At 34.0% G+C, this 19,745-nt stretch overlaps 1 protein-coding gene across 2 annotated transcripts in view; it reads left to right on the top strand.

Moving 5' to 3' along the window:
- The window catches only part of CSMD3 (CUB and Sushi multiple domains 3), a 1,208,741-nt gene that overhangs the window by 155,659 nt on the left and 1,033,337 nt on the right, over positions 1-19,745 (top strand). The window lies entirely within an intron of this gene.

The raw sequence follows: 19,745 nt of genomic DNA, 5'->3' as shown, positions 1-19,745 counted from the left end.
ACCAGGAAGAGGACAACTAAATATTTCTCAAAACTGAAGGTTGTGTTTTTTCTTTTTCCTAGAAGTTTGGTACAAACTCAGTTGGCATCAAAACCTGATGCCAAATGAATAGAGGACATTTATGACCTTTATTTATCACACTTAGTGTGGATACTCATATGTATCACTAGGAAAATACCGTTTGATAATGGGATGGTGCCCAGGCTCTACTCAGAGTGTTTAAAGGCACGGAATCTACATGTTTTGCTTTTTAAAAAACGTGATAACAAAAATAATTCTGATGGAAAAAATAATTTGTTCTTGAAGGTTTCAGATAGAAATCATGGACTTATCATTTCTTATCTATGTGATATGACAATAAAATTTCCATCTAATTTAGGAAAGAGTCCTTTTCTTCCCCATAGGGATAGTGTATCAGATTTCAATTCATCTCCCCAGGACCATATTACAGAATTTATCACATCAGGTCTAACATTATCATAAAGAGATACATAAATACCATAGCAAGGGCAATTAATTTCTAAACCGTATAATAATTCAAAATATAATGTGTTTAAAGAAAACAATCACGTATTAAATAGAATTGTTTCAGTATGAATGTTAACATTTTGCATGTAGGGGAATGTTTTAAACTAAACACTAATTCTAGTACAGCATTTCTCACTAGAAAAAAATATCCTCGGGCTAATAATTTAGTAAAAATCCTTTCTCTGTTTTATATCCTAAATAATGTCGGATAGCAGCAGTTTTGAACATTATTTTCTACCTAATACTTTTCTGAATTGTCTTTTGTCTAGCAAGGGAGGATAAATTTCAAGACTTAATGTCCTCCACGGTGATAGTAATAATCATTATTTTTCTAAGGAGCTCTCACAATAGTTGAATATTTTTTATCTTGGCAACTTAATTCATAGTTTAGAACACTATAACTACAAAAGTTTAATTTTAAGGTATAATTTTGGCAATACTGAAGAAGAAGTTAGTAATGCAATTATTTTGTACTAAGGGCTCTTAATAGAAAACCTGTATTCTGTTCATCAAAATATAAATATATTTTTAGATTAGTTTAAGCTTTCAGGAAGTACTAAGTATATTGAAAATGTACTTGTGAATTATGAGGTTGGCATGTTTTTTGGTTTGGCTGTCAAGTTTCATGAATTCATACTAAAAAGTATTTTCGTAGCTCCCAATTGTTTCTACATATACCACATTAAATTTCTGTCCATCCTTTTCACTTAAGGGAAAATAGATTCATGTATTTTTGACATATAAATGTATGTTTGGCATGTGCTGACTTAAAATATAGGATACTTGACATTCAGATCATACGGGAGGATTGGTTATCATGCTGCAAAATCCTCAGATATTGATTCACAATGAGTGTCTTGTTCAATGCATGTTAGTTTTCAATTTAACATCTTAAAAGGATTAAAAAAATTATCTCAGTTTTATAAGTGAAAAGTCCTGGTGTTCTTTGCTGATTTCTCTGCTTGGAGTCCCACAAGGCTAAAATAAAAATTTCAGTGGGCTTGGTTTGTATCCAAAGGTTTTAGGAAAAATCTGCTTGCTGGCATATTCTGGTTGTTAGCAAGATCCAGTTCTTCAAGTTTGTAGGACCATGATAACTGTTTCCTTCTGGCTGTCAGCTGGGGACTGCCCATAGCTCCTAAGGCTTTCTTTCCTCTCCACATAGAGGCCTCATACCTTAGAGCCAGCAACTGGTAAAAAGAATCCTCCTCACCTTGGAATCTTTGATTTCCCCTCTGATCCATCTGTCTGCTACTTTCTCCCTCCACACATCTTATACTCTAGGTGAAGAAATTTCTCAGCTTTTAAAGTCCGTGTGATTCTCTTGAGCCCATCTGGATAATGAATGCTAATCTCCCCATCATAAAGTCCTTAACCTTAATCATATCTTCAAAGCCTTTTTGGCCATGTAACATGACATGTGTGCAAGTTCCAGAGATATCTTTTTGGGGAGGTAGAGGGGCATTATTTGGCCTACGATTTCATGCTTAAGTCTATGTAACATGATCCAGAGGGAGTAGCTGCTAGCATTTCTATATTTAACTGAAGCCAGTGATACTGCCAGGGCCAACTGGCATATTGTGAAGCTCAGAAATCTTATCTTGGAATTACAGAATCTGTCTCCCACTCCCCTGCATTTGGATCCAGTTTTTTGTTCTGCATTTACCTCAAATTACAACTCTTGCCCTGTGTATGATACAGTAAAATAGATCTACTAACCTGGACATCTTCTCAAGTATTATGCCTGTATTTAAAATTTAATTTAATTTTTATATTTTTGAAATAGGAGTCTCACTATATTGCCCTGGCTTGTCCTAAACCGATGGCTTCTAGCGATTTTCCTGCCTCTGTCTCTCAAAGCACTGGGATTAAAGCATGAGCCACTGCTCCTGATCTCTTACCTGTATTTTTAAAAATATTTTTCAAGATAATCCTAATGTCTAAATCTCATTTCTTTTTATTTCATCCTCCTCTATATAATCATTTACTGTTTTTAAAAAAACTTTCCTAAGACTGTCCTTGTGTATTAGTATTTATGAGACCTGTATTTATTACTAATGTTATTCATTGATCTGTGTGTCTCGAATTGTCAACACTGAACCACATGCATCAGCTTTATCTGAAGACTGTATTAAAATCTAGAATTCTTGGCCCCACTTACATATTCTGAGTCAGACTCTGCCGTGGAGCCCTTGAATATGCATTGTAATAAGAGACTCACTGATTCTTATGCCTACTGAGATTGTAAATTCTGTCTTTGTCTCCCTGGAAAGAGGACTAAACCAGACCAAACTAATCTGGTGTATAATACAAGCTAAGAAAGATATTTGTTCAACTGGTATACTGCGAAGATAATTATTCTGGAGAAGATACTTAATGTATCTAAACCTCATTGTCTTCGTCTGTAAAATTGAGATAATAATTCTCCCTACTTCATAGTGTTGTGAGGAATAAAATAATAGAGTGTCTAGAATAGGATCTAACATAATAAACAGTCTATACATATGAATTACAATATTGATAATATCATGATGGTGATTAAAAGACTACTTTATGTATAAGCATTTCAATTCTATGGGGACGTACAGCATATTTGTACAAATTTTTATAATGGAGTTAATATGCTTTTTTAAAAAGGCTATTGATTTTTATGGTCTGTTCTTTTAGCAAGAGCTACTGAAGTAATCACACATTCTCCCTCTCTCTCTCTTTCTTTCCCTCCCTCCCTCCCTCTCTCCCTCCCTTCCTTCCTTGCTTCTTTTTTTATTTCTCTCTCTCTTTCTCTCTCTCTCTCTCTGTGTGTGTGTGTAGCTGAATGTGATTAATTACTTAATGTTACAAATATATTTCTTTAAAAATCATTATTAGATGAATAAAGGTCATCAAGCTAATGAACAAACACATTATTCTCAGTTAAGATAATGTGCTGTAACTACTATGAGATCTTTCAAGACAATTTAGCATATTGAAATTGATTTAACTTGCAGAGGAGAAGGTAAAGTAGGAGAAGTTCTACTTATTCACTCTCTACATTTTTCGAACTGTCTATGATGAAAGACCAATAGGTATCTGTAATTGCACACCAATACTTTTGTAAAATAAAAGCTAATGGAGGAAATGTTGCACCGATGTCAACTTGCTTGAAAGTGCTTAAATGCTTACTGTTGATTTTTATACTTCATCGTGGACAGGTAAGAAATTGTTTACCAAAGCACACTGGTCCATGAACCAGTTCTCACCTTTTCCTTTAGTATTGCTAAATTATCCAGAAAGAGTTATATGGCCTCTACTTTCATACTAGAGTGCAGACCAATTTAAAATATTGTTTAAAATTAATTTTCTAGATCCCTTGATTCATTAAATTTATATTCTTTAGGCAAATATTTCATCTTAAATTCTATATAGTATCCATTAATAGCAAAAAAATCAATATATTAATAATTTAGCAATTCTGTGTGCTTGGAATCATTCTATACATTTGAAATTTTTATATTGAAATTATAATTTTCAAAATGTAAAAACTATGCTTTATTTAGAAATTTAAAGTATACTTTTATTTTGTCAAATTACAAAAATATTTAATAATGACTGCTATTAAATTCTTCACATTTTCTATGACTTCTTTTGCTTCTCAAGTTTCAAAAACCTGTTACTTTTACTTATTCTTATATTTTATTTAGCTCTAGGCAATTGCTACCAATTTATAAGACAGGAAAATAATTCAGTTAAAATATAAAACATCATTATGAATGTTTCTAAGTAGAAATATTTCTCTGTATTAGCTATACCTGATAGTTTATCCCAAATTCAAAAGATTAATCAATGTATAATACAATGTAATAGTTCAGTGAAATTCTGTTAGATATCAGAAAACACTACAAATGAGATCCGTTAAATCAGGGTAGGCTATATTTCTTAAATACTCATTGACAGTAGAATAGTCTCATTGTCCTTTATCTGTGAGGGATACACTCCAAGACCTCCAGTGGATGCCTGAAATTGTGGATAGTACCAAACCATATATACAGTAGTATGTTTTCTCAGTCTGATAACTGAGACCACAACTAAGTGTCTAATAGGCAGGTAGCATATACAGCTTGGCAAAGGGATGGGTGGGGCAGAACAGGATAGAGTGCTCATAGATTTTATCATGCTACTTAGAGTGGCCTGTAGTTTAAACCTATGAATTGTTTATTTCTGGAATTTTTAAATTAATATTTTCCGATCTTGGTTATCATTGGTAACTGAAACCACAAAAAGTAAAGTCACAGATAACAAGGGGACCCTATAGTACATCATCCTGCTAATTTTATTAGAGCTGAGATTTTTTTTTTAATGTATTCAAAATGTTTAGTGTTAGACAAATGAAACTAACTTAAAATGTGAAGTTAGATAGTCAAGAAAATGTTTTATTTAAACAAAATTTGTTTTATTTTTATTTTTATAATAATAATTATACATATTTTAGGGTATATGTGGTATTTTCATGCAATCATACAAGATGTAATGATCAAATACGAGTAATTGGGATATCTATCACCTCAAACATTTATCTTCTCTTTGTGTTGGAAACATTGCAAATTCACTTCACTAGTTATTTTAGAATTTATATACAATAAATTATTGTTAACTGTATTATCTCTATTATGCTATTGAACATTAAATCTTATTCCTTCTGTCTAACTACATTTTTACCCATGAACCAACCCCTGTTTATTCCTCCTTCCCCACTACCCTTCCCAGCCTCTGGTAACAATCATTCTACTCTCTACTTCAATATGTTTTAAAATATGTGAGCAGAATGAAAATAGTTCCAGATTTGTGGAAATATGTTCCGTGTTAGATATTCTTTCAATAAAATATTTTAGATGTAATTGAATAGGTTCTGTATTGTCCATTTTAATGCTGCTGATAAAGACATACCCAATACTGGGAAAAAAAGGAGGTTTAATTGGACTTACAGTTGTTCCGCATGGCTGGGGAGGCCTCAGAATCATGGCAGAAGGTGAAACACACTTCTTACATGGTGCTGGCAAGAGAAAAATGAAGTTGCAAAAGCAGAAATCCCTGTTAAAACCATCAAATCTCATAAGACTTATTCACTACCACAAGAACAGTATGGGGGAAACTGCTCCCATGATTTAAATTATCTCCCACTGGGTCCCTCCCACAGTACATGGGAATTATGGGAGTACAATTCAAGATGAGATTTGGGTGAAGACACAGAGACAAACCATATCATTCTGCCCTTTGCCTCTCCAAATCTCACGTCCTCACATTTCAAAATCAATCCTGCCTTCCCAAGCATCCACCAAAGTCTTAACTCATTTCAGCATTAACCCAGAAGTCCACGGTCCAAAGTCACATCTGAAACAAGGTAAGTCCCTTGCACTTATGAGCCCATAAAATCAAAGGCAAGCTAGTTATTTCCTAGATACAGTGGGGGTACAGGTATTGAGAAAATGCAACCATTCCAAATGGGAGAAATGGTCCAAAACAAAGGGGTTACAGGGCCCATGCAAGTCTGAACTCCAGTGGGGCAGTCACATTTGAAAGTTCCAAAATGATCTCCTTTGACTCCATGTCTCACATCCAGGTCAAGCTGATGAAAGAGGCAGGTTCCCATAGTCTTGGGCAGCTCTGACCCTGTGGGTTTGCAGGGTATAGCACCCCTCCTGGCTGCCTTCAAGGGCTGGCATTGAGTGTCTGCAGCTTTTCCAGGCACATGGTACAAGCTATAGGTGGATCTACCATTCTGTGGTCTGGAGGATGGTGGCCCTCTTCTCACAGCTCACTAGGTGGTGCCCCAGTAGGGTCTCTGTGTGAGGGCTCCAAACCCACATTTCCCTTCCACACTGCCCTAGCAGAAGTTGTCCATAAGGGCCCCACCCCTGCAGCAAACTTTTGTCTGGGCATCCAGGCATTTCCATACATCTTCTGAAATACAGATGGAGGTCCCCAAACCTTAATTCTTGGCTTCTGTTCACCTGCAGGCTCAACACCACGTGGAAGATGCCAAGGTTTGGGGCTTGCACCTTCTGAAACCATGGCCTGAGCTGTACCTTGGCTCTTTTTAGCAACAGCTGGAGCAACTGGGACGCAGAGCACTAAGTCCCTAGGCTGCACACAGCATGAGCACCCTGGGCCCAGTCCAAGAAACCATTTTTTTCTCCTAGGCTTCCAGGTCTGTGATGGGAGGGGCTGCCAAAAAGACCTATGACATGCCCTGGAGACATTTTCCCCATTGTCTTGGGGATTAACATTAAGTGCCTTGTTACTTAAGCAAATTTCTGCAGCCAGCTTGAATTTCTCCTCAAAAAAATGGATTTTTGTTTTCTACTGCATCATTAGGCTGCAAATTTTCTGAACTTTTTTGCTCTGTTTCCGTTTTAAAATGGAATACTTTTAACAGCACCCAAGTCACCTCTTGGATGATTTGCTGCTTAGAAATTTCTTCTACCAGGTACCCTAAAACATCCCTCTCAAGTGCAAAGTTCTGCACATCTCTAGGGCAGGTGCAAAATGCCACCAGTTTTTTTTTAAATTTTTTTTTATTATACTTTAAGTTCTAGGGTACATGTGCACAATGTGCAGGTTTGTTACGTATGTACACATGTGCCACGTTGGTGTGCTGCATCCATTAACTCGTCATTTACATTAGGTATATCTCCTAATGCTATCCCTCCCCCCTCCCCCTAGCCCACAACAGGCCCCGGTGTGTGATGTTCCCCTTCTTGTGTCCAAGTGTTCTCATTGTTCAATTCCCACTTATTAGTGAGAACATGCGGTGTTTGGTTTTTTGTCCTTGTGATAGTTTGCTGAGAATGATGGTTTCCAGCTTCATCCATGTCCCTACAAAGGACATGAACTCATCCTTTTTTATGGCTGCAAAGTATTCCATGGTGTATATGTGCCACATTTTCTTAATCCAGTCTATCATTGATGGACATTTTGGTTGCTATTGTGAATAGTGCCACAATAAACATACATGTGCGTGTGTCTTTATAGCAGCATTACTTATAATCCTTTGGGTATATACCCAGTAATGAGATGGCTGGGTCAAATGGTATTTCTAGTTCTAAATCCCTGAGGAATCGCCACACTGTGTTCCACAATGGTTGAACTAGTTTACAGTCCCTCCAACAGTGTAAAAGTGTTCCTATTTTTCCACATCCTCTCCAGCACCTGTTGTTTCCTGACTTTTTAATCATCGCCATTCTAACTGGTGTGAGATGGTATCTCATTGTGGTTTTGATTTGCATTTCTCTGATGGCCAGTGATGATGAGCATTTTTTCATGTGTCTGTTGGCTGCATAAATGTCTTCTTTTGAGAAGTGTCTGTTCATATCCTTTGCCCAATTTTGATGGGGTTGTTTGTTTTTTTCTTGTAAATGTGTTTGAGTTCTATGTAGATTCTGGATATTAGCCCTTTGTCAGATGAGCAGATTGCAAAAATTTTCTCCCATTCTGTAGGTTGCCTGTTCACTCTGATGGTAGTTTCTTTTGCTGTGCAGAAGCTCTTTAGTTTAATTAGATCCCATTTGTCAATTTTGGCTTTTGTTGCTGTTGCCTTTGGTGTTTTAGTCATGAAGTCCTTGCCCAGGCCTATGTCCTGAATGGTATTGCCTAGGTTTTCTTTTAGGGTTTTTATGGTTTTAGGTCTAACATTTAAGTCTTTAATCCATCTTGAATTAATTTTTGTATAAGGTGTAAGGGAGGGATCCAGTTTCAGCTTTCTACATATGGCTAACCAGTTTTCCCAGCACCATTTGTTAAATAAGAAATCCTTTCCCCATTTCTTCTTTTTGTCAGGTTTGTCAAAAATCAGATGGTTGTAGATATGTGGTATTATTTCTGAGGGCTCTGTTCTGTTCCATTTGTCTATATCTCTGTTTTAGTACCAGTACCATGCTGTTTTGGTTACTGTAGCCTTGTAGTATAGTTTGAAGTCAGGTAGCGTGATGCCTCCAGCTTTGTTCTTTTGGCTTAGGATTGACCTGGCGATGCGGGCTCTTTTTTGGTTCCATATGAACTTTAAAGTAGAATTTTTACAATTCTGTGAAGAAAGTCATTGGTAGCTTGATGGGGATGGCATTGAATCTATAAATTACCTTGAGCAGTATGGCCATTTTCAAGATATTGATTCTTCATATCCATGAGCATGGAATGTTCTTCCATTTGTTTGTATCCTCTTTTATTTCATTGAACAGTGGTTTGTAGTTCTCCTTGAAGAGGTCCTTCACATCCCTTGTAAGTTGGATTCCTCGGTATTTTATTCTCTTTGAAGCAAATGTGAATGGGAGTTCACTCATGATTTGGGTGGGGACACAGAGCCAAACCATATCAGGTACTAAAAATTTTATTAAATTGTTAATTTTAAAAAGCTACTCTAAAGAATTAAAGAAAATCTTTATTATTGATATATGTATTAAAAACATTTATTTTACAAACCATTTTGACATATTTATATTTTCCAATTATCTTGGATTCCAGCATTAATTGTAGTAAAAGGACTAAAATTCATGAGATAGCTTTTGCCCTAACTCCTAAAAACTAATTATTTTATTCTTTCATTCAGGGTTCTGTTCATTCCCTATATAATACCATGTATAAAATATATCTGAATTTTTAATTGGATCAAATTATATCCAAAAGAATGGGTGACCTCTTGACTATAATATCTACGCATATGCCACATTCTTTCCATTAGTGGCATAGAACTATCATGAAGTTCTACTCAATATCTCCAATGTGGAATAAACAATTGATGAAAGTCAGTCAGTCTTTGATATTCACAGATGAATTTCTCCATTTTCAAAGTTTATTTTAGCCTACTTTAGCCCATTGACTTTAGAACTGTGGAAGTTGATATTCCTGTTTCTTAAATATTGGTAGAGTTTAAGGGCCTTTAATTATGTATTGGAGACCCTTTACTCTGAAACTTCTTGCAGTTGAATCTGTGAACTATTAAATTTCTGCAGAAAAATTTTCTAATGAATATCTAGTTGCATATATCTGTAGTTTTCCTCATTATGTCTACCATATACTTGAATTTCTGAATTTCTACCATACACTGGAATTTCCCAAAGTTTGTTTCACAGAACTTTGGTTTTATATGTTTTATTATTATAAAGAGACAAATGAGTAAAAAGTTCTTCTGAGAAACAATAAAGTTGAAAAAATATTAACTTATACTAAGTTTAATAGTCATATAACCATTTGTCAAAATTTGATCAAGGTGCAATTGATGAGATATGTTTTCTGTGGGACAAAGGGTAGGGAGTGCTCTTAAGTCTTTCTAGAACTGCCAAACAATATTCTAAATGCCTTCTAGTTTCTGATAAAAGTTACTTTGTAATATAGAAGAGTTTTAAATTTTTCTTTGAAAGATGCATAGTCATTTTTTATAGGTGAAAGAGCATATGGGAACCTACCATGGAATATCTTACCATCTTAGGAATCATTTATTTTGGAAATATGGTAATATAGTTCAAGCATTTAGAGGAATGTATATGTATATGTAATTATATTTATATATTATTTAATATGTCATTTATAATGATTATCTAAAGATCTGGGATGAGCTCAATAATTTCGGCATTTATCAGTTAGACAATATAATTATCAGGAACAGTTATATAATAAATAAAAGTATAGTCTTTTTGTATAGTTTTGGGTTTTATTTATTTTTTATTTGTACAAATTCATGAGGTACATGTGAAATCTTGCAACTTGTATACAATATGTAGTGATTGAGTCAGATATTTAGGGTGGCCATCATCTAGGTACAATACAACTTTGTTAACTATATTCATCCTACTGGGTTATCAAACACTGAATTTATTCCTTCTATCTAACTTATGTTTGTACCCTTTAACCCACTTCTCTTCACCCTCCCCCTCTTCCCCATTCACCCTTCCAAGTTTCTGTTTTCTATCTTCCCACCGTCTACCTCATTTGATCAAATATCTTAGATCCCACATATAAGTGAAAAGATTCAACATTTGTCTATTTGTGCTTGGCTTATTTCACTTAAGATAATGACCTCCACTTCCATCGATGTTGCTGCAAATGGCATGACTTAATTCTTTTTTATGGTCAAATAGTATTCCATTGTGTATATTTTCTTTATCTGTTCATCTGTTGATGGACACTTTGGTTAATTCCATATATTTGCTATTGTGAATAGTGCTGCAGTAACCATGTATGCTCAGGAATTCCTTTGATATATTGATTTCTTTTTCTTTGGGTAGATACCCTGTAGTGGAATTTCTATGGAATGGTAATTCTATTTTTAGTTTTTTAAGAAAGCTCCATACCGTTTTCTATAGTGGCTGTACTAGTACCCATTCCTACCAACAGTGTATAAGAGTTCGCATTTCTCCACATCATTGCCAACATCTGATACTATTTGTCTTTTTAACAATAATAATTCTGATTGGGACAAGTGATATCTCATTGGAATTTTCATTTGTATTTCTCTGATTATTAGTGATGTTGAAATTTTTTTCATATACCTGTTAGCAGTTTGTATGTCTTCTTTTGAGAAATGTCTATTTGTGTCCTTTGCCCATGTTTTAATGAAATTATTCATGTTTCTTCTGTTGTGTTGTTTGAGTTCGTTTTGTATTCTGGACGTATTAGTTCACTGTTGGATGAAGAATTTGCAAATAAAGAATATACATTGAAAACCACTTCAAACACAAGGTACTTACTATTCTATGATTGTTGATGTGTATTACTAAGTAATTAAAACATTATAGAAAAAATGTTCACATTTAGCAAATTTGCTAATAAATCATTCTCACATTTTAATTCAGAAATATAAAAATGTGGCTAATACTACTACTACTAAGAAACACTTATTAAGTTATTTATATGTGCCATTCACAGCTATTTTGCATGGATTATCTCACCCTACAAAATAACATGAGAAATAGTAAAGACCAATAATTTAACGAAGCACTTACTATAAAAATGTATTTAAATGTCTTACATTTGAGAACTGTATACATTTTAGAAACTTAATTTAGAACTGTAGCTATGATTCCACTTAGATTTAAATGGATATGAGAAAATATAATTTAGAAGAAAAGAACATTGCTTAAACAAGAATGTATATTAAAACAATATGTAACATAAAACGCAAAATACACCCTTGCAAATATTATGCATGACTTATATAATCTTTGTCTCTTCAAAATAATGACATATAAAAGAATAGTTATACTATTTGCCATTCTATTTAGTTCTCTGTCAAACATGTTTATTAGAAATTTATCCTTGAGAGCATTAAATTACTTTAGTTTTTTTTTTTAAGTTTAGGGGTTATCTTCAACTACTAAGCTTTAAAAATCTAAGTGGCAGTATCATGAAATTTAATGGAGAGCTTACAATTTAGAATCAAGTCAATTATGCTTCTGGCAAAACAGTTGGATTTTAGCAAGATAAGATTATGTTATAAAATTCCATTTATTAAACAGTTTGCTAGGAATAAATTTAGGTTAGGTTCATAAAAAGTTAATGGATTTTTATTCTTAAATAGTTCTAAGAATAGATGAGAGTTACTGTATTTCAAAAAACAGAATACGAGGAAATTTCATACCTGCAAAGACCTTCACCTTTGTCTTTTGGTCAAATTCAAATCTTTTGTCTTTAGAGGCCCATAAAGTCAACCTAGTTAGTCATGGAAACACCCTAATCCTCAAGTGACTTTTTAGCTAAATCATGAGTATCTCTCTACCTTCTAAGCAGTTGTAAATGTTCAAAATCCTAATCTAGAGAATAACACAAATCAGTTTATTATTTAAATATAATCTTCAGAATAAAGAAACTCTTACAATGAATATTCAGATTTGGCTAGATATAAACAATAATTTATTAATTTTCTAGTCATTTTACATATTTTATACAGGAAGACATAAATCACTTTTACTGTATTAACAAGAAAGTTTCAACAGATTAGCAATACTATAGATGCTTTTAGACATTAAGCAGTAACATTTTATCCACCCCCATTTTAGCTTAGTGTAGCATACACAACCTGTACAACTACCTATCCTTCCAGCTTCATTTCTAGCCAGGGTTTACTTCAATTTATAAAACAATTGAATTAACACTACTAATGCATATCAAACTTTTATAAATACATATACTGTATTATTGGAATTACCCAATCTTAACCCAGTCTATTTTTTTGTTTGTTTCTGCTCAGAACACCCTGCACACACTTCACTTATTGGCTCACATACTTATCTTTCCAGACATTATGCAAGCCTTGATTACCTTCAAAAAATCATAGATGGAGTCCAGGATTGGACTCAATGCTGAATGCTCTTTCTCTCTGTGCTCAGATGTGTCCACAGCTTGTCTCAATTAAACAATTCTAGCATGCATATTAACATGATAAATTATAGCACTTGACAGATATGACACGTTTAGCAACATGTATAAAAAATCACTTTGGATTTTCACTCACAGTAGGCTGTGAGAAGCTTGCAAGTATAGAACATGTTTTACTCATTTTATATACCTGCCTCCGGTTTCAACATATTCCTTGCATGTTCCAAGCACTTAATAAATGCTTGTTAAACTCAGCTGATATACAGACCATCTAACAAAAAAATTGATTAGTAATGAGGAATGGTTTAATACATCTCCTACTTTAAGGAATTAAAACTCCAGTGAATGTGTTCGTGTTAAAAGGCAGACATGAGCTGTATTTAATCACTTAGAATTTGTGATATTCATACATATTTACATTAAATAAGATTTAGGGAAAACAGCCTTTTATTTTTTTAAATAATGAAAAATATATAAAATTATTTATAATTTTAATGAATATTTCTTTGTTTAAAAATATTTACTTAGGTTAGTTACTCTTTGAAGCATTTCAAAAATACAAAATTGCTTATGTAGCACAAAAAGAAAAACAAGTTGAGAATGAAAAATTGCTTAAATTAGTGATATATGACCTACATAAGCTTTGTGCTTCATGTGAAAAAGATGGGATGGCATAAAAGACTTTATTTTATTCTCCAGAGATAGAATGATCCAACTTATTATGTAATCCTATTTCACAATGAATTTCCTTCATATATATATATATATATATATATATATATATATATATATGGTTGAATGTGTTATACTTATCAACTGCTATAATTTATCATTTTGGTAAGTATGTAAGAATGAAGTTTGATAGAGTGATTATTTCAGATTTTAATTATATGTAAAAGGTATTTTGCTATTTTTCACTGAAAGCCCATACAGAGTAATAGTTGTTACAATTGATAGTGCAAAAATAGTGGTATAAAGTTACACTATGAGCTTGGTTTAAAAATTAACATGAGAATTTAATTTCCCCCTTCCCAAAATTTAGTAAACTGATAAAAAATGATTTTATATTTATTATTCGATGCTAAATATTGTGGTACATCATAAAAAAATTAAACTTGAATTGAATTCTTCCTTATTAAAATAATTATTCTCTTTACTATATCATTTTTAGTATCAGAAAAAATAAAATAAAATGTACAAATCAAACACTGCAATAGCAATAATAAGCAGTCTCAATTATTTTAATTTGGTGGCTATATATTATACTGTGCTAGATAAAATTTTCGGCATGAATAAAATAATAGCATCAAATTCTATTTTCTCAGTACTTGAAATAATAATTATCAGCTTTAACACTGATTTTTAATTATTAACCTAGTATCGCAAAGGACAAGATAGTTTGTAAAATGTTTTCAATATACCAAAAAAAATGATTTCTTACACAGTATCATACGTTGATTTTATCTAGAACATTCTTCAGATTTTATATGTTCTTTTAATCACATATGTTCAAGTGAATTTTAATGCTAACAACTGTGAGAAATTGCTATCAAAATCCTAATTAATAGAACACCAGAAAAAAGAAGAGCCCAAAAGTCTGGTTTTCATTTGGTCATAGGTTGAGGGAGAGTATAATTTTACTTCTTGCAAAGTCGTAATACCAGGCTAAAGTAAACGGGAAATCGATGACGTAAAATTTAAAGGAATGCAAGAAGCTGAGCAATAGTGATTAATAATACATTTTGAAGGATATGATGTTTTCTCTTGTCAGGAAATGTGAATTGACCTCAAAGCACTGGTTGTGGGACTTTAGAATTATTCAGAAAACTAAACGTTGATTAGTTATTGTTCTTTTTATGTCATGATTACAGTAATGATGATATTTCCAAGTATGTAGTAAAAATAATTGATCTTCTAAATAGTTTTCTTTATATTCATTTGCATTTATAATAATTTCTTTGACTTCTTTAAAGGCGCTTATCAGTATTTTTGGTTCTTTCACTGTGCTTTCAGTTGAAGACTATTTCACATGTTACAAAGAGATCTCTGGCGGTGTGCTCTTTTGGTCGTAACTGTCAAGCACAAGTCTTCACTCACTATGCTTTATACAGTATTACATTGTGCCTTTCCCTGTGGACAGACCATAGCATTTAATTTGCCTAGGGATATTAAAATAAATCTTTAAAAAATGATCATTCTCATGTATATTGGTTTTATATTGCTGCATAACAAAAGACCACAATTTAGAGGATTAATACAACAGAAGTTTACAGTCTTGTAGTTTTGTAGGTTAGAAGTCTGAGCTGCAGTCAGCTAGGTTCTTAGCTCAGGTCTTAAAAGGCTTCAGTCCAGGCGTTGGCAGCTGTGTGATTCACGTCTAAGGCTCAGGGTCCTCTTTCAACCATACTGATTGCTGATAGAGTTTATTTTCTTGCAATTGTATTATTGATGACTCTATTTTCTTGCTAGCTATTGACTGGAAAATTTTCTTACCTTTTAGAGGCTGCCTTTGGTTCTTATCCATGACTTTCTCAAAGACCGTTCACAACATGGCTTTCTTTCAGCAGAGCAGGAATATATCTCTATATTCATCTGCCTCTTTAGTTGGCTAAAAAGAGTTTTATACAGCATGATGTAGTTGTAAGAGTGATTCTTCAATCACCTTTTGTAATATAGCTTTACCTAATCAAAGGAACAACTATTATATTACCTCCATAATTCCACCTGCACTCATGGGGAAGGAGTGGAAATCTTGGAGCCAATAGTGGAATTATGCCTACCATATTATGTTGAGCGACTAATAGATGATAATTCAAAACAAGTATGTAGGAAGACAAAGAATAGAAGATTAAAAGATGCATTTTATAATTAATCAACATAATGGACTTTACCTAAAAATATGTAGTCAATATATTCTTCATATTTTTCCTCAAACTTATTTTAGTAAATAAATTTTTGGGGCAAAGATAGTGTATCTTTATATTTCCTCTTATAGATTATAAACATTTCAATCATAATCATATATTATGCTTCAGATGGCTTTATTTGTCAAGACGGCCACATTTTAATATAAATGCATCTTCTAAATATATATTTCTTCTTTGTAAGACATATATGGTAATAGAAAAATCACAAATATGCTAACAGGGTGTCAAAAGACATGACCTTTAATGCTGGCTTTATCACTCAGATACTGTAAATTCTTCATAATGTGAAGTGGGAAATATAATAATGGTTCTACAAGGTTATTTTGAAGATAAGGAAGGGGAGCAAATGATACAACATCCACAGAGCAACACTTGGCATGTAAGCAGCATTTCATATATGTTAGCTAGTATCTTTTCTGTTCTACCATATATTTTAAATATAATGAATATACCCATGTATATTATAATGTTTGGAGTGTCTTTCAGTCTCCATTTTGTCAAAAGGAACAATATTCCAATATTTATTTTGTATTTTTTAGAGGGTTGTTGAAATAAGCAAATGTATTTGGACTGAAGAATTTAAGAAATGGCACCCTTAGCTGGGGCTTCCCAAAAATCACAGTGTTGCCAATGAGGTGAATAATTTTCAGCTTGAACCAAGGGAAGAAGTGATACTTATCACACATGCACACACACACGCAAAGCTCTTCCAGTTGCAAAATTAAAACCCTCACAGAGGCTAAGGGAGATAGTTCACTGAAGAGTTGCAGCTCTGAAATAAAGGTCAATGCTAGAGACAGACCAATTCATTTAAAAAGAGGGCACAATGGAATAATGACAAGGCTTACACAGAAATTAATTGAAAAATACATGCTAATTAGAGTCCCTTAAGTAATTGCATAAACAAAAATTCATAAGAACTTTATTGATAATTATGAAGTCCCTGAAGCAAACAAACATTTTCTACAGACATTATGGCCATAGAGATGATACCTGGAACCAAAAGTAACACTTAGTTATGAACTATAACAGATTATTATTTTGGTAAGTTTAATTAAATATCATGTCTCATTCCATATTGACAAAGAAATAGACACTATGGACCAATCTGTATATACTTCATAGTTTTATCAAGAACTTGCCCCATCTGTATATACTTCACTTATTGTCAAGAACTGTAAAGATGTAGAGATTTCCATTCCACTATAAAGACACATGCACACGTATGTTTATTGAAATACTATTTACAATAGCAAAGACTTGGAACCAACCCAAATGCCCATCAGTGATAGACTGGATAAAGAAAATGTGGCACAAACACACCATGGAATACTATGCAACCATAATAAAGAATGAGTTCAGGTCCTTTGCAGGGACATGGATGAAGCTGGAAGCCATCATTCTCAGCAAAATAACACAGGAACAGAAAATCAAACACCGCATGTTCTCACTCATAAGTGGGAGTTGAAAATGAGAACACATGGACACAGGGAAGGGAACATCACACACTGGGGCCTGTGGAGGGGTAGGGGGCAAGGGGAGGGAGAGCATTAGGACAAATACCTAATGCATGTGGGGCTTAAAAGCTAGATGGCGAGTTGATAGGTGCAGCAAACTACCATGGCACATGGATACCCTATGTAACAAACCTGCACATTCTGCACATGTATCCCAGAACTCAAAGTAAAAGAAAAAAAAAGATTCAGAGATTTTATCATTCTTGAGAGTTAACAAGTTAAGCTGTCACAGTTTAATGGCAGAATGCACAAAACTGAGACAAGGACAAAGGACTTTTTAATATACAGCCATAGAAATAGCCAGAGTTTCAAACTTGTTTGGGTTCCCAGAGCCTCAATTTCCACAAAGCAATCAGTAGAGAGCTGATGATAACCCCACACATAGCGACTTTTTACAGAAGAGGAACTCCAAGAACTGGAATTTGTTATATTTATGAAGGTTTGAACATGAACAACTGAACAAAAGGTGTTGCCATTTATTGAGAAAGACATGGGGATGAGACAACTTGGATTCAGGAATGGCATAGGATTGGAAAACAAGGTAGGTAGTTATAGTAAGTTGACTGCAAAACCAGGCCACCATTTCTTCATTCAATCCTGCCTGTATTGTCCATTCTCATATTGTTATAAGGACATACCTGAGACTGGGTAATTTATAAAGGAAAGAGGTTTAGTTGACTCACAGTTCCACAGGGCTAGGGAGGGCTCTGGAAACTTACAATCAAGGTGGAAGGGGAAGTGAACATATCCTTCTTCACAGTGCAGCAGAAGAAAGAATGAGGGCTGAGTAAAGGAGGAAATCCCTTATAAAAACATTAGATCTGGTGAGAGCTTACTATCATGAGAATAGGATGGGAGAAACCACCCCCATGATTCAATCACCTCCCACTGAGTCCGTACCACCACACGTGGGGATTATGGGAACTACAATTGAAGATAAGATTTGGGTGGGGACACAGCCAAACCATATCACTGCTCTTATACAACCCTTGAGTATAATTATTACCACTTAGTAATTCTCACATTCTTCCTCTTTTCAAACTTGAAAACATTCTATATTTTTAACACTCCTTAAAGCATTTTCATAGCTTTCCCTCCCAGGATGCCCCATTTTTCATTTATTTTCTCCTTATGTATCTTTATTCTTTAAATTCCTTGTGTAAGTCCTCCTGCTTTTTATTTCTTGATATCAGAATGGCATAGTGCTCAGTTTTGGGGCTGTCATCTCTACCTATACTCATGTTCTACATGGGGCAATCTATACCAGTCTCTAAAATAATTACAGAAACTCTGAGGATATATTTCATTTAGCTATCTCCATGGACATAGAAAACCTCAGAGTCATTCAAAATAAGTTCTTATTGTTCAAGCTTCTGAGGGGATTGGCTGTTATTCTGGTGATCTTGTATGGACTCACTCATGTTTCTGCCTGAGGCTAATCCACTTGGCATCTTATAGGACAGTATCTCGTCTACTAGCACAATTATTTTAAGCATGTTCTCATGCCTATAGCAGAAGTGCAAACATGGGAAAATGAAAATGTACCCTTTATCAAGTTCTGATTGATCCAGTCTACTAACATCTCATTGGCTCAAGCAAGTCACAAACAAGAGAAGGATGAGACCACAAGGGCATGACAAGGCTATATGGCCAAAGGCACGTGTAAGGACAGGACGGAATGAAGAAATGGTGGCATTTTTTGCAATCAACTTGCTATAACTACCTACCTTATTTTTCAATTTGATGTCTTTCCTGAATTCCAAATTGTCTCATCTCCATTTCTTTCTCAATAAATGACAGCACCATATGTTTAATTGTTAATGTCCAAAAACATTGGGATCTTCTTTCGTTCTAACAGCTTATATCCAATTCATCAGAAAATATTAAATCAAAATATATTTTTAATCTTACCACTTCTTATGGTCTTTGCCACTAACACTCTACTCCTAGCTACTATCATCTCATCCCTGGACCAAACTAGACTACTACATTAGACTCCTAACAAGTTCCCTAGCTTTCTCTCTTGCCTTTTTACTGCTGAATTTTCTCTAATAATAGTCATCTCTTAACATTTCCCTACTCAAAACCGTTATATTCCTCTGCTCCTTTAAGCCTTTGAGACATATGCTTATTTAAATACTTACTCTTCCATCTCCAGGGTGGGACACTTTTTCTTCCCAGTCCAAAACATAATATAGCAATAATATATGTGTACCAAGCAGCAGAGAAGATGAACCGAAGAAAGATGGGACAAATACTTTCCTAAGGAAGATTCCTAGAAGCTGTGTTACGACACTTCTACTTATATCCAATTGGCCAGATTATAGCCACATGAAACTTGGTTACATTGGGTGCTGGAGAATGTAGTCTTTATTTTGAGTGTTAATATGTCCCGCCAAACAATCTATTGCTATGATTGAAAGGGATAGAG

The sequence above is a fragment of the Hylobates moloch genome, unplaced genomic scaffold (assembly GCF_009828535.3).
Source record: "Hylobates moloch isolate HMO894 unplaced genomic scaffold, HMol_V3 SCAFFOLD_9, whole genome shotgun sequence".
NCBI lineage: Eukaryota > Metazoa > Chordata > Mammalia > Primates > Hylobatidae > Hylobates > Hylobates moloch.
This window is presented reverse-complemented; position numbering and strand designations above follow the sequence as displayed.